This window comes from Scyliorhinus canicula, chromosome 1 (assembly GCF_902713615.1).
Source record: "Scyliorhinus canicula chromosome 1, sScyCan1.1, whole genome shotgun sequence".
Lineage (NCBI taxonomy): Eukaryota > Metazoa > Chordata > Chondrichthyes > Carcharhiniformes > Scyliorhinidae > Scyliorhinus > Scyliorhinus canicula.
The window spans coordinates 261,645,568-261,651,758 of record NC_052146.1 but is presented as its reverse complement, the minus strand read 5'-3'; positions in this window follow the sequence as shown (position 1 = coordinate 261,651,758).

Here is a 6,191-nt window from a genome sequence, read left to right as displayed (position 1 = left end):
TCCCTCCCAATCTATAAGCTCTTTATAGGTTTCTGATACTTTCCCCTCCCCCGCTCCAACTTTCGACGCTACCTTATCCTGTAGCCCCTGGGGCGGCAGGTGCGGGTAAGTCGATACCTGCCTCTGCACAAAGTCCCTCACCTGCAAGTAGCAGAACCCATTCCCATCGGGCAGCTCAAATTCCTTCCCCAACACTTCCTAGCACAGAAAGCCCCCATCTATAAACAAATCCCCAAACCACTCGATCCCAACCCACTGCCACCCCTGAAACCACCCTTCCAGTCCCCCCGGAGCAAACCGGTGGCTGCCACATATAGGTGCCCACGCCGACGCCCACTCCAACCACATGTGCTGCCGCCACTGTCCCCACATCCTCAGGGCCGCCACGACTACCGGGCATGTGGAGTACCTGATCGGCGAGAACGGCAGAGATGCCGTTAACAGTGCCCCTAAACTTGTGTCCTTACATGAGGCTGCCTCCATTCTCTCCCATACTGACCCCTCCCCCACTACCCATTTCCTGACCATCGCTATATTCGCCACCCAGTAGTAATTTATAAAGTTCCGGCGAGTCAGCCCCCCGCCCCCTTCACCCGCGGGGCTTTTCCCGCCCAACCAAACCCTGAGATCACCGCATTCACTTTCCCGAAAAACGCCTTGGGAATGAAGATTGGGAGGCTCTGAACTACAACAAGAACCTCGGGAGGACTGTCACCTTCACCATCTGAACCCTCCCCGCCAAAAACAATGGGAGCGCATCCCATTCTTAATGTCTCCTCTCATCTGCTCCACCAACCAAGCCAGATTAAACTTATGCAGCTATTCACAACCCCGCACCACCTGAATGCTCAAATATCGAAACTCCCCCCCCCCCCCCCCCCCCTCACCTTGAATGATATCTCTCCCAGTCTCTTCTCCTGCCCCCTTGCCTGGATCGGAAAGACCTCACTCTTCCCCATGTTCAATCTGAGATCCCCATGATCCCCCCAATACCCCCCAAAGGGTCCAAAATATACAGTAACAAATTGTCCGTGTAAAGTGAGATCCTGTGCTCCACTCCCCCTACTATCCCCTGCCAGTCCCTCGACGCTCTCAGCGCCATCGCCAACGACTCTATAGCCAGGGAAAATAGGGGACATCTCTGCCTCTTCCCTCGGTGCAGCCTAAAATAGTCCGAGCTCACCCAGTTCGTCTGCACACTTGCCACCGATGCCTGGTACAACAGCCGGACACAATCCACAAAACCCTGCCCAAACCGCCCCAAAACCTCCCACAAATAGTCCACCTCCACCCGATCGCCTTTTCCGCATCCATGGCGACCACCATCTCCACCTCTCGTCCTTCGGAGGGCATCATTGTCACATTTAGCAACCTCCTGATATTAGCTGCCAGGTGCTAATATTACGAACCCCGTCTGGTCCTCCCCTATCACACCTGGCATACAGTCCTCAATTCCCGAGGCCAAGATGTTGGACAATAACTTGGCATCCGCATTTAACAGTGAGATGGGCCTATACGATCCACACTGCTCTGGTTCCTTATCCAGCTTCAAAATCAACAAGATCGAGGCCTGCGACAGCTTCGGGGGGAGCACCCCCCACTCCCTCGCCTCGTTAAACGCCCTCACCAACAAGGGTCCCAGGACCCCAGAGAACTTTTTATAGAACTCCACTGGGTATCCATCCGGGCCTGGGGCCTTGCCCGATTACATTGCCTCCAGCCCCTCCACCACTTCTACCAGACCAATGGGGCACCCAGCCCCTCCACCAGTTCCTCTTCCAACCTCGGGAACTCCAACCCCTCCAAATGCCGCCTCATCCCCTCCACCCCGGCAGGAGTTCCGACTCGTACAGCCTACTGTAGAAATCCCTAAACACCCTATTCACCCCCACAGGATCCAAAACCGCGTTCTCCCCATCCCTGTCCTTCACTTTCCCAATCACTCTCGCTGCCTCCTGCTTCTTCAATTGATGCGCCAGCATCCTGCTCGCCTTCTCATCATATTCATAAGCCTTTTCTCACCCTCCTCAGCTGCCCAACCACCTTCCCCGTAGATAACAACCCAAACTCCATCTGCAGCTTCTGCCGCTCCTTCAGCAGCCCCGCTTCCAGGGCCTCCAAGTAACTCCTGTCCACCTGCAGGACCTGCTCCACTAGCCTTTCCATCTTCACCCGCTCACACCTTCTCCCTGCGTGCCTGTAACAAGATAAACTCCCCTCTCACCACTCCCTTCAGTGCTTCCCATACTGTGGCCACCGAAACCTTCCCTGTGTCGTTTAGCTCCACAAACCCCCGAATGGCCTCCCTCAACCGTTCACACACCTCCTCATCTGACAAAAGTCCCACATCTAGCCTCCATTGCGGGCGCTGGCTCCCTCCCTTATTCAACCGCAAGTCCACCCAATGCGGAGCATGATCCAACACCACCATCGCCGAGTACTCCAGATTGACCACCCTCGCCAACAACGTCCAATCTAGAACAAATTTGGGAGTACACCCTGTGCACATGCAAGAAAAACGAAAATTCCTTCACTCTCGTACTCCCAAACCTCCATGGGTCCACGTCCCCCCGTGCTCCAAAAACCCCCTCAGCTCCTTCGCTACTGCCGACATCCTCCCCGACCTCGAACTTGACCGATCCAACCTTGGGACTAAAACCGTGTTAAAATCCCCCCTCCCCCCCATTATCAACCGATGCGAGTCCAGATCAGGGATCTTCCCCAACACCTGCCGAATAAACTCCACATCGTCCCAGTTTGGAGCATAAATATTCACCAGCACCACCGGTATTCCCTCCAATTTCCCCACTCACCATAATAATAATCTTTATTAGTGTCACAAGTCGGCTTACATTAACACTGCAATGACGTCACTGTGAAAATCCCCTAGTCACCACATTCTGGCGCCTGTTCGGGTACACTAAGGGAGAATTCAGAATGTCCAATTCACCTAACATAACATTTTTCGGGACTTGTGGGAGGAAACTGGAGTACCTGGAGGAAACCCACGCAGACATGGGGAGAACATACAGACTCCACACAGACAGTGACCCAAGCGGGAATCGAACCTGGGACCCTGGTGCTGTGAATCAACAGTGCTAACCACTGTGCTACTGTGCCGCCCAGTAGATACTTTATGGGGGAGTCGTGTTGCATCCTAGCTAAACAGGTCATGGAACTTAGTGGGATACAGATGATGTCATTAATGAGAGGAGCCAGGTCTGTAGTTTTGCAGTTCAGATTTGAATCTGACAAAACCAAAGTTTTTTTAAGTTGCATAGCAATTTTGCTAAATGCTGCTAGGTTTTTTTTAATAAACATTTTATTGAGGTATTTCTTTGGCATTTCAACACCAACAAAATCAACAATAAACATAACAAGAAAAATATAAACATAGTGCAAATTCCACCTCCCACTCCCACAGGTCTTGCCATTACTTACCCTCCTAACCTATGCTAACTTTACCCCCTCTCCCCCTTTCTGCTGACTAAATTGTGCTAGGTTGAGCAGAAGTGTACGGATGTGCTCTTGAAAGGAACTCTCTACAAAAGTATCTGCACAACTGAGCAAGTAAACCTATTTATTAACTTTATTTACAAGTGACATTTTTTCAATTTGTACAATATTGGGTTCCTTAATTGGATTTAGTAGCAGGCATAGATAGTCAGTTTATGTTTTTCCTTGGGTTTAAGAACTGTTTAACTGATCATTTTAAAGTTATTTCTTTGATGTTAATGTGGTTAATTGTATGTTTAAATTAAAGTTTGTTTTAACATAAAATATATCCTTTGTTCAGAGTCATCATTCCTGGGGTGAAGTATCCTTTCCTCAGTTTTGCAGATTTAAAAAATTGTTTGGGGTTCTCGTCTGGTACCCCAACAAATGCTGGGGTTTGATCTGGTATCCAAACAGCCTGGGAAAAAGAAGTCCACCTCGGTTGTCTCCTTTATTCCTCCTACTTTAATGGGCGGCATTGTAGCACAGTGGTTTTCACTGTTGCTTCACAGCGCCAGGGACCTGGGTTCGATTCCCGGCTTGGGTCACTGTCTGTGCGGAGTCTGCACGTTCTCCCCGTGTGTGCGTGGGTTTCCTCCGGGTGCTCCGGTTTCCTCCCACAGTCCAAAGATGTGCAGGTTAGGTGGATTGACCATGCCAAATTGCCCTCAGTGTCAAAAAAAAGGTTGGGTGGGGTTACAGGGTTAGGGTTGAGGTATGGCCTTAAGACGGATGCTCTTTCCAAGGGATGGTGCAAACCTGATGGGCCGAATGGCCTCCTCCTGCACTGTAAATTCTATGATTCTCTGATACTCCACATACGTTGTGTCTCCTTGTGCTCATATTCCTACTCAACTGGCCATTGTATCGTTGGTGGCAATGGCTGCCCCTCAAAGGCAGCATGTAGATCACCACAAATCTTTGCTCCCACTCTGCTGAGTACAGCAGGTTTCTTCCAGTGTAGTCCAGTCCAGGAAAGGTTGCTTCAGAATGCCTACAGTCTGCTGTCACATTTCTTGTGACAGCATGACTTTCATTAAATCATGCTGCCCACGTGTGCATGGGTTGTGCACCGGAACCATCGACCATATCGTCAGTCAATGGCCCTCATCTCCCAGTAACCACCTTCTGATTTATCAGAGTGGCTTAAAAGTGGACAGCACACAAAACTGCCAAGGAATGAAGATATTATGACTGCACCCAGGATGCCAGGAATTGATTCTTTATTGTCACACCTTTGCTGGACATTGAGGGAGCGGGAATTCCTTTGGTTCCAATAAGTTGTTATGCACTGTCCACAAATTGATCTGTATGCAGCCAATGATGTGTTGCACCTTGAGGAATCCTGCAATCCTAGTGACTGCTCATTCTGCCTGCTTCTCTCTGGCAAGAGAAAATTAATTGTGATTAGTTCTCAATTAATACAGAATCTCAATGTCTCCCTTGTGCAGCAGTTGGATGAAAAACTGAGAGATGTTGCAAATGTCTCCAACTCAGCCACAAAGAGGTGAGATGCATAAAAGGTTCACCGCCATTGTCACCTTCACAGTCACTGGCAGTGTAAAACCCTTGTCCTGCTTTCAGCATTGCCATTGTGGCGGCAGCAGGTGGTAGATTTCAGTGAGGACATGCTTCCTGAAACTCAGAAATCGCACACATTGTTCATTTGCTGATGGTCTGTTAGAATTGCTCCATGAAAACCCAGGGCAGCAATGGCCTTCCGCTCAGAGCCCTTCTCCCCTTCCTCTCCCAGCAGCTTGCCTTAGCTCAATGTGACTCTATTCTACCTTCCAGTCATGCTGTATTCTAAGAAAATGCCTACTTGTGCACTCATGTCTGTGACCAACTGCTCAGTGAAGAAACCTAAGCTCAACATAAACTCTTTCAGCACGTGCCACACTACTCGCAACAACAACTTCAACAACGTGAAGCAAAGAAAAAAGCAGCAAAACTTGTAGAATCAAACCAACAGCCAGAAGAAATCAACCAGCAACTCGTCTGTAAGTTTATCATGGTCTCTTTTTTTTTGGGGGGGGGGGGAACAAAGGGTCATCTGGACTCGAAACATTAGCTCTTTTCTCTCCCTACAGATGCTGCCAGACCTGCTGACATTTTCCAGCATTTCCTCTTTTGGTTTTCAGATTCCAGCATCTGCAGTAATTTGCTTTTATCCAGGGTTCTTGCTGAACCTGCGTTCACCTATGCAAAGTTAAGAGGTGTTACCTGGAATGTTGACCTGCAAAGTAAGAAGTCTTACAACACCAGGTTAAAGTCCAACAGGTTTGTTTCAAACACGAGCTTTCGGAGCACGGCTCCTTCTTCAGGAGCTCCTTCTTCCATTCACCTGAAGAAGGAGCCGTGCTCCGAAAGCTCGTGTTTGAAACAAACCTGTTGGACTTTAACCTGGTGTTGTAAGACTTCTTACTGTGCTCACCCCAGTCCAACGCCGGCATCTCCACATCATGACCTGCAAAGTGGCACTGCTGGCATAAAAATGAGCGCTGCATACTGATCAATATCACTATCTGCCTAGTTCACATGCTTCTGACCACTTTCACTGCACGTGTGTGCTATTGAACTCACCAATATGGCGCACAGCACAATTTACTGCACTGGGGCCATGGATGTCATCTTGGGGGAGGGAGATCCAAGAACACTCACAACGGGCACAAACCATGCCAATTCTGTGCTAGCTG